The sequence below is a fragment of the Staurois parvus genome, unplaced genomic scaffold (assembly GCF_062004578.1).
Source record: "Staurois parvus isolate SC_StPar_1 unplaced genomic scaffold, SC_StPar_1.0 ptg000432l, whole genome shotgun sequence".
Taxonomy (NCBI): Eukaryota; Metazoa; Chordata; class Amphibia; order Anura; family Ranidae; genus Staurois; species Staurois parvus.
In genome coordinates, this window is record NW_028318228.1 from 6,082,795 (window position 1) to 6,089,578 (window position 6,784).

At 43.2% G+C, this 6,784-nt stretch overlaps 1 pseudogene; it reads left to right on the top strand.

Moving 5' to 3' along the window:
* Positions 1-5,980: 5,980 nt before the first annotated feature.
* On the top strand, positions 5,981-6,113 carry LOC149454366 (U2 spliceosomal RNA; annotated as a pseudogene).
* Positions 6,114-6,784: the final 671 nt, after the last annotated feature.

A 6,784-nucleotide genomic window follows, 5' to 3' on the forward strand; every position in this document is an offset into this window, starting at 1 on the left:
ATGGACATCATATCCCCCTTATGTATTATACATGGAGATCATATCCCCCCTTATGTATTATACATGGAGATCATATCCCCCCCTTATGTATTATACATGGTGATCATATCCCCCCCTTATGTATTATACATGGAGATCATATCCCCCCTTATGTATTATACATGGAGATCATATTCCCCCTTATGTATTATACATGGAGATCATATCCCCCCTTATGTATTATACATGTTGATCATATCCCCCCTTATGTATTATACATGGAGATCATATCCCCCCTTATGTATTATACATGGAGATCATATCCCCCCTTATGTATTATACATGGAGATCATATTCCCCCTTATGTATTTATACATGGAGATCATATCCCCCCTTATGTATTATACATGGAGATCATATCCCTCCGTATGTATTATACATGGAGATCATATCCCCCCTTATGTATTATACATGGAGATCATATCCCCCCTTATGTATTATACGTGGAGATCATATCCCCCCTTATGTATTATACATGGAGATCATATCCCCCCGTATGTATTATACATGGAGATCATATTCCCCCTTATGTATTATACATGGAGATCATATCCCCTCGTATGTATTATACATGGAGATCATATTCCCCCTTATGTATTATACATGTTGATCACATCCCCCCTTATGTATTATACATGTTGATCATATCCCCTCTTATGTATTATACAGGGAGATCATATCCCCCTTATGTGTTATACATGGAGATCATATCCCCCTTATGTATTATACATGGAGATCATATCCCCCTTATGTGTTATACATGGTGATCATACCCCCCTTATGTAGTATACATGTTGATCATATCCCCCCTTATGTATTATACATGGAGATCATATCCCCCCTTATGTATTATACATGGAGATCATATCCCCCTTATGTATTATACATGGAGATCATATCCCCCTTATGTGTTATACATGGTGATCATACCCCCCTTATGTATTATACATGGAGATCATATCCCCCTTATGTATTATACATGGTGATCATATCCCCCTTATGTATTATACATGGTGATCATATCCCCCTTATGTATTATACATGGTGATCATATCCCCCTTATGTATTATACATGGAGGTCATATCCCCCCCTTATGCATTATACATGGAGATCATATCCCCCCTTATGTATTATACATGGTGATCATATCCCCCCTTATGTATTATACATGGAGATCATATCCCCCTTATGTATTATACATGGTGATCATATCCCCCCTTATGTATTATACATGGTGATCATATCCCCCCTTATGTATTATACATGGTGATCATATCCCCCTTATGTATTATACATGGAGGTCATATCCCCCCCTTATGTATTATACATGGAGATCATATCCCCCCTTATGTATTATACATGGTGATCATATCCCCCCTTATGTATTATACATGGAGATCATATCCCCCCTTATGTATTATACATGGTGATCATATCCCCCCTTATGTATTATACATGGTGATCATATCCCCCTTATGTATTATACATGGAGGTCATATCCCCCCCTTATGTATTATACATGGAGATCATATCCCCCCTTATGTATTATACATGGTGATTAGAGATGAGCGAATTATTCAAAAATTCGATTCGGCTGATTCGCCGAATTTGAGGAAGAAATTCGATTCGATGCGAATTTATTCGCTACGAATTTAACTTATAAAAAGGGTTTCTAGGCTTCAGAGAGCCTTTAAATTAGTGCAGAACACTGTACCTTTAATTTAAATGCCCTTGGAGATGAGGAAGGAGAAGGAGAAGGATGAGAAGAAGGAGAAGGAGAAGGATGAGAAGAAGGAGAAGGATAAGAAGAAGGAGAAGGAGAAGGATGAGAAGAAGGAGAAGGAGAAGGATGAGAAGAAGGAGAAGGATGAGAAGAAGGAGAAGGAGAAGGAGAAGGAGAAGGATGAGAAGAAGGAGAAGGAGAAGGATGAGAAGATGGAGAAGGAGAAGGATGAGAAGAAGGAGAAGGAAAAGGATGAGAAGAAGGAGAAGGATGAGAAGAAGGAGAAGGATGAGAAGAAGGAGAAGGAGAAGGATGAGAAGAAGGAGAAGGAGAAGGATGAGAAGAAGGAGAAGGATGAGAAGAAGGAGAAGGATGAGAAGAAGGAGAAGGAGAAGGATGAGAAGAAGGAGAAGGAGAAGGATGAGAAGAAGGAGAAGGAGAAGGATGAGAAGAAGGAGAAGGATGAGAAGAAGGAGAAGGATGAGAAGAAGGATGAGAAGAAGGAGAAGGATGAGAAGAAGGAGAAGGATGAGAAGAAGAAGGATGAGAAGAAGAAGAAGGATGAGAAGAAGGAGAAGGATGAGAAAAAGAAGAAGGATGAGAAGAAGAAGAAGGATGAGAAGAAGAAGAAGGATGAGAAGAAGGAGAAAGATGAGAAGAAGAAGAAGGATGAGAAGAAGAAGAAGGATGAGAAGAGGGAGAATTCCAAGCCGGCAAAAAGTGTATCTGCAGAGCTCCGCTATTTCTTAGCGGAGCTCTGCAGATACACTTAGCGGAGCTCTGCAGATACACTTTTTGCCGGCTTGGAATTCTTCTTATTTTCATCCTACTTCTTCTTCTTCTTCTTCTTCTTCTTCTTCTTCATCCTCATCCTCTTCTTCTTCTTCTGAGGATGAGGATGAAGAAGAAGAACAATGTTTCAACCGCTGTATGGAGTGAATGTCAGAGAACTGTCAGAAATAGCGGAGCTCTGCAGATACACTTAGCGGAGCTCTGCAGATAGATACAGCGGTTGAAACATAGGCTATGTTTCAACCGCTGTATGGAGTGAATGTCAGAGAACTGTCAGAAATAGGCTATTTCTGACAGTTCTCTGACATTCACTCCATACAGCGGTTGAAACATAGCCTATGTTTCAACCGCTGTATCTATCTGCAGAGCTCCGCTAAGTGTATCTGCAGAGCTCCGCTATTTCTGGCAGTTCTCTGACATTCACTCCATACAGCGGTTGAAACATTGTATCTATTTCTTTCCATTTATGGAAACAAATAGATACAATGTTTCAACCGCTGAATGGAGTGAATGTCAGAGAACTGTCAGAAATAGCGGAGCTCTGCAGATACACTTAGCGGAGCTCTGCAGATACACTTTTTGCCGGCTTGGAATTCTTCTTATTTTCATCCTACTTCTTCTTCTTCTTCTTCATCCTCATCCTCATCCTCTTCTTCTTCTTCTGAGGATGAGGATGAAGAAGAAGAAGAAGAAGTAGGATGAAAATAAGAAGAATTCCAAGCCGGCAAAATGTGTATCTGCAGAGCTCCTCTAAGTGTATCTGCAGAATAGAGGAGCTCTGCAGATACACTTTTTGCCGGCTTGGAATTCTTCTTATTTTCATCCTACTTCTTCTTCTTCTTCTTCATCCTCATCCTCATCCTCTTCTTCTTCTTCTGAGGATGAGGATGAAGAAGAAGAAGAAGAAGTAGGATGAAAATAAGAAGAATTCCAAACCGGCAAAAAGTGTATCTGCAGAGCTCCGCTAAGTGTATCTGCAGAGCTCCTCTATTTCTGACAGTTCTCTGACATTCACATTTACAGCGGTTGAAACATTGTATCTGTTTCCGAATAAAAACATCTGTATCCTAAATGGAAACAAATAGATACAATGTTTCAACCGCTGTACATGTGAAGGAACTGTCAGAGAACTGTCAGAAATAGCGGAGCTCTCTGCAGGGACACTTTTGCCGGCTGATCGGGAAAAATCCGATTCGCGCACCCGAAGTATGCTAATATTCGGATTCGACGCGAATCGAATTTTTCCTGAAATTCGAAACGAATTCCACTTCGCCTGGTTCGATTCGCTCATCTCTAATGGTGATCATATCTCCCCTTATGTATTATACATGGAGATCATATCCCCCCTTATGTATTATACATGGTGATCATATCCCCCCTTATGTATTATACATGGTGATCATACCCCCTTATGTATTATACATGTTGATCATATCCCCCCTTAATCTCCTCTTCTCAAGAGAGAATAAATTCAGCTTTTATTAACATAATACCTTGTGATGCTGCCATGAGGACCCTTCTATTGTAGGTGCATTGTCATCCCGTCACCTGAACTTCCAATAGAGGTGGCCATGTTAAACATATTACGCATACATGGCCCACTGTTGTCACCTTTCAGAAACCTGAGCTGAGAATTGTCATGCAGCCATATCTGGTGTCCATGGATCTAGATAGGAAATGGCTGCAAAGAAACCACAGGAGGTCAGCATTGCAACAACGGATATAGAAAATAGATCTAAAAAAGTATTTTGTTTTTTTAGGTGATTTACGATACACAGTACTTAAAGTGTTACTAAACTCACACCAGTACAATCAGTCTGTATATGCAGTAAAGCATGCTTGTTATATTCACTGTGTAACCTAAGGGGTTAATCATCCACATTGTTTAAAAAGGATGTTTGATCCTGACTTTTCTGATCCACCCCTTCTACTGTCCCCAATCCATCTGTTGATAGAACAGAGCCTCGAGGGCAAGCTGCACATGGTCAGTTTGGTGTGTATAGCTAGAGAGTTGGGTTTTTTTGGGGAGAATGCATGTGATCAGCACAGGGCCAATCAGCACTGCCCAGACAGAGGGTCAAGGGTCATGCAGCCTCATAGGACAATCAGGGGAGAATGAAAACTCCTCTTACAAGCTTTAACAAGTGCTTGGCCAACTCCCAAGACTGCTATATACAGTGGGGCAAAAAAGTATTTAGTCAGCCACCAATTTTGCAAGTTCTCCCACTTAAAAAGATGAGAGAGGCCTGTAATTGGCATCATAGGTAGACCTCAACTATGAGAGACAAAATGAGAAAAAAAATCCAGACAATCACATTGGCTGATTTGGAAATTATTTATTTCCAAATTATGGTGGAAAATAAGTATTTGGTCAATATCAAAAGTTCATCTCAATATTTTGTTATATATCCTTTGTTGGCAATGACAGAGGTCAAACGTTTCCTGTAAGTCTTCACAAGGTTGGCACACACTGTTGCTGGTATGTTGGCCCATTCCTCCATGCAGATCTCCTCTAGAGCAGTGATATTTTGGGGCTGTTGCTGGGCAACACGGACTTTCAACTCCCTCCAAAGGTTTTCTATGGGGTTGAGATCTGGAGACTGGCTTGGCCACTCCAGGACCTTGAAATGCTTCTTATGAAGCCACTCCTTTGTTGCCTGGGCGGTATGTTTGGGATCATTGTCATGTTGGAAGACCCAGCTACGTTTCATCTTCAATGCCCTTGCTGATGGAAGGAGGTTTGCACTCAAAATCTCATGATACATGGCCCCATTCATTCTGTCCTGTACATGGATCAGTCGTCCTGGTCGCTTTGCGGAGAAACAGCCCCAAAGCATGATGTTGCCACCCCCATGTTTCACGGTAGGTATGGTGTTCTTTGGATGCAACTCAGCATTCTCTCTCCTCCAAACACGACGAGTTGTGTTTCTACCAAACAGTTCTATTTTGGTTTCATCTGACCATATGACATTCTCCCATTCCTCTTCTGGATCATCCAAATGCTCTCTAGCAAACTTCAGATGGGCCCGGACCTGTACTGGCTTAAGCAGGGGGACACGTCTGGCACTGCAGGATCTGAGTCCCTGGCGGCGTAGTGTGTTACTGATGGTAGCCTTTGTTACGTTGGTCCCAGCTCTCTGCAGGTCATTCACTAGGTCCCCCTGTGTGGTCCTGGGATTTTTGCTCACCGTTCTTGTGATCATTTTGACCCCACGGGGTGAGATCTTGCGTGGAGCCCCAGATCGAGGGAGATTAACAGTGGTCTTGTATGTCTTCCATTTTCTAATTATTGCTCCCACAGTTGATTTGTTCACACCAAGCTGCTTGCCTATTGCAGATTCAGTCTTCCCAGCCTGGTGCAGGTCTACAATTTTGTTTCTTGTGTCCTTCGACAGCTCTTTGGTCTTCACCATAGTGGAGTTTGGATCGCTTCTCGGCCTTTTGGCTAAGATCAAGTGTAGTATCGACCTTGCCTTTAGGGGTGTCCCTGCTTCCAGCTAGGACGTTGAGAAACACTTGTATCTATCCCAGCCATTTGGTCTGTGTGGGGTACCCTCTTCTCGGCCTTGTAGGATCGTCGATTAAATTCGGCTTCACCTGCTTGCTGCTATTGGGTTTGAGGCTTAGCCCCCACACAGAACGAGTTTGTGATCTTCCCCCCCCTTGTTCACTCTGCGTTACTACCTCCGGGCAGTAGACGCTCAATAGCCTTTTCAAAGGCTAAGCAAGAGTGAAGCCGCCGAGGAAGAAGAAGGAGAAGGAATCCGATCAAGATCTCTGGGAAGCCCTCCTGAGGACTCCTCTGCGACAAGATGGGGAAGAAGCAAACTACAAAGAAGCCACAGAACGCCGCCACCTCCGCCAAGACCCCGGGAGAAGCCCCCTCCGCCTCCACCTCCACCTCAGATCGCTCCGGCCCTGCAGACGGTCTCCCTCCCTTGGAGCCCTGGATGAAGCAGACAGTCGTGCTGCGGCTGAAAGAGGTGGAAGGCAGAATCCCGGACATGACCCCGGAAGTCTTTGGGAAGAAAATGATCCTTGAACAAGGATTCAGCAAGGCAGAGACCCTGTCGGTGCAGTCCTTTGTGAAAGGTATGTTCCTTGTCACCTTTGTCTCCCTACAGGTGTGCAGAAGGTACTGGGAGGCAGTGAAGACCGCTGGACCCGACTCCCTCTTCCGAAAGTTCACTGCGAACTCTCCCATTCAAAGGGGCGAAAGGCGGATCACG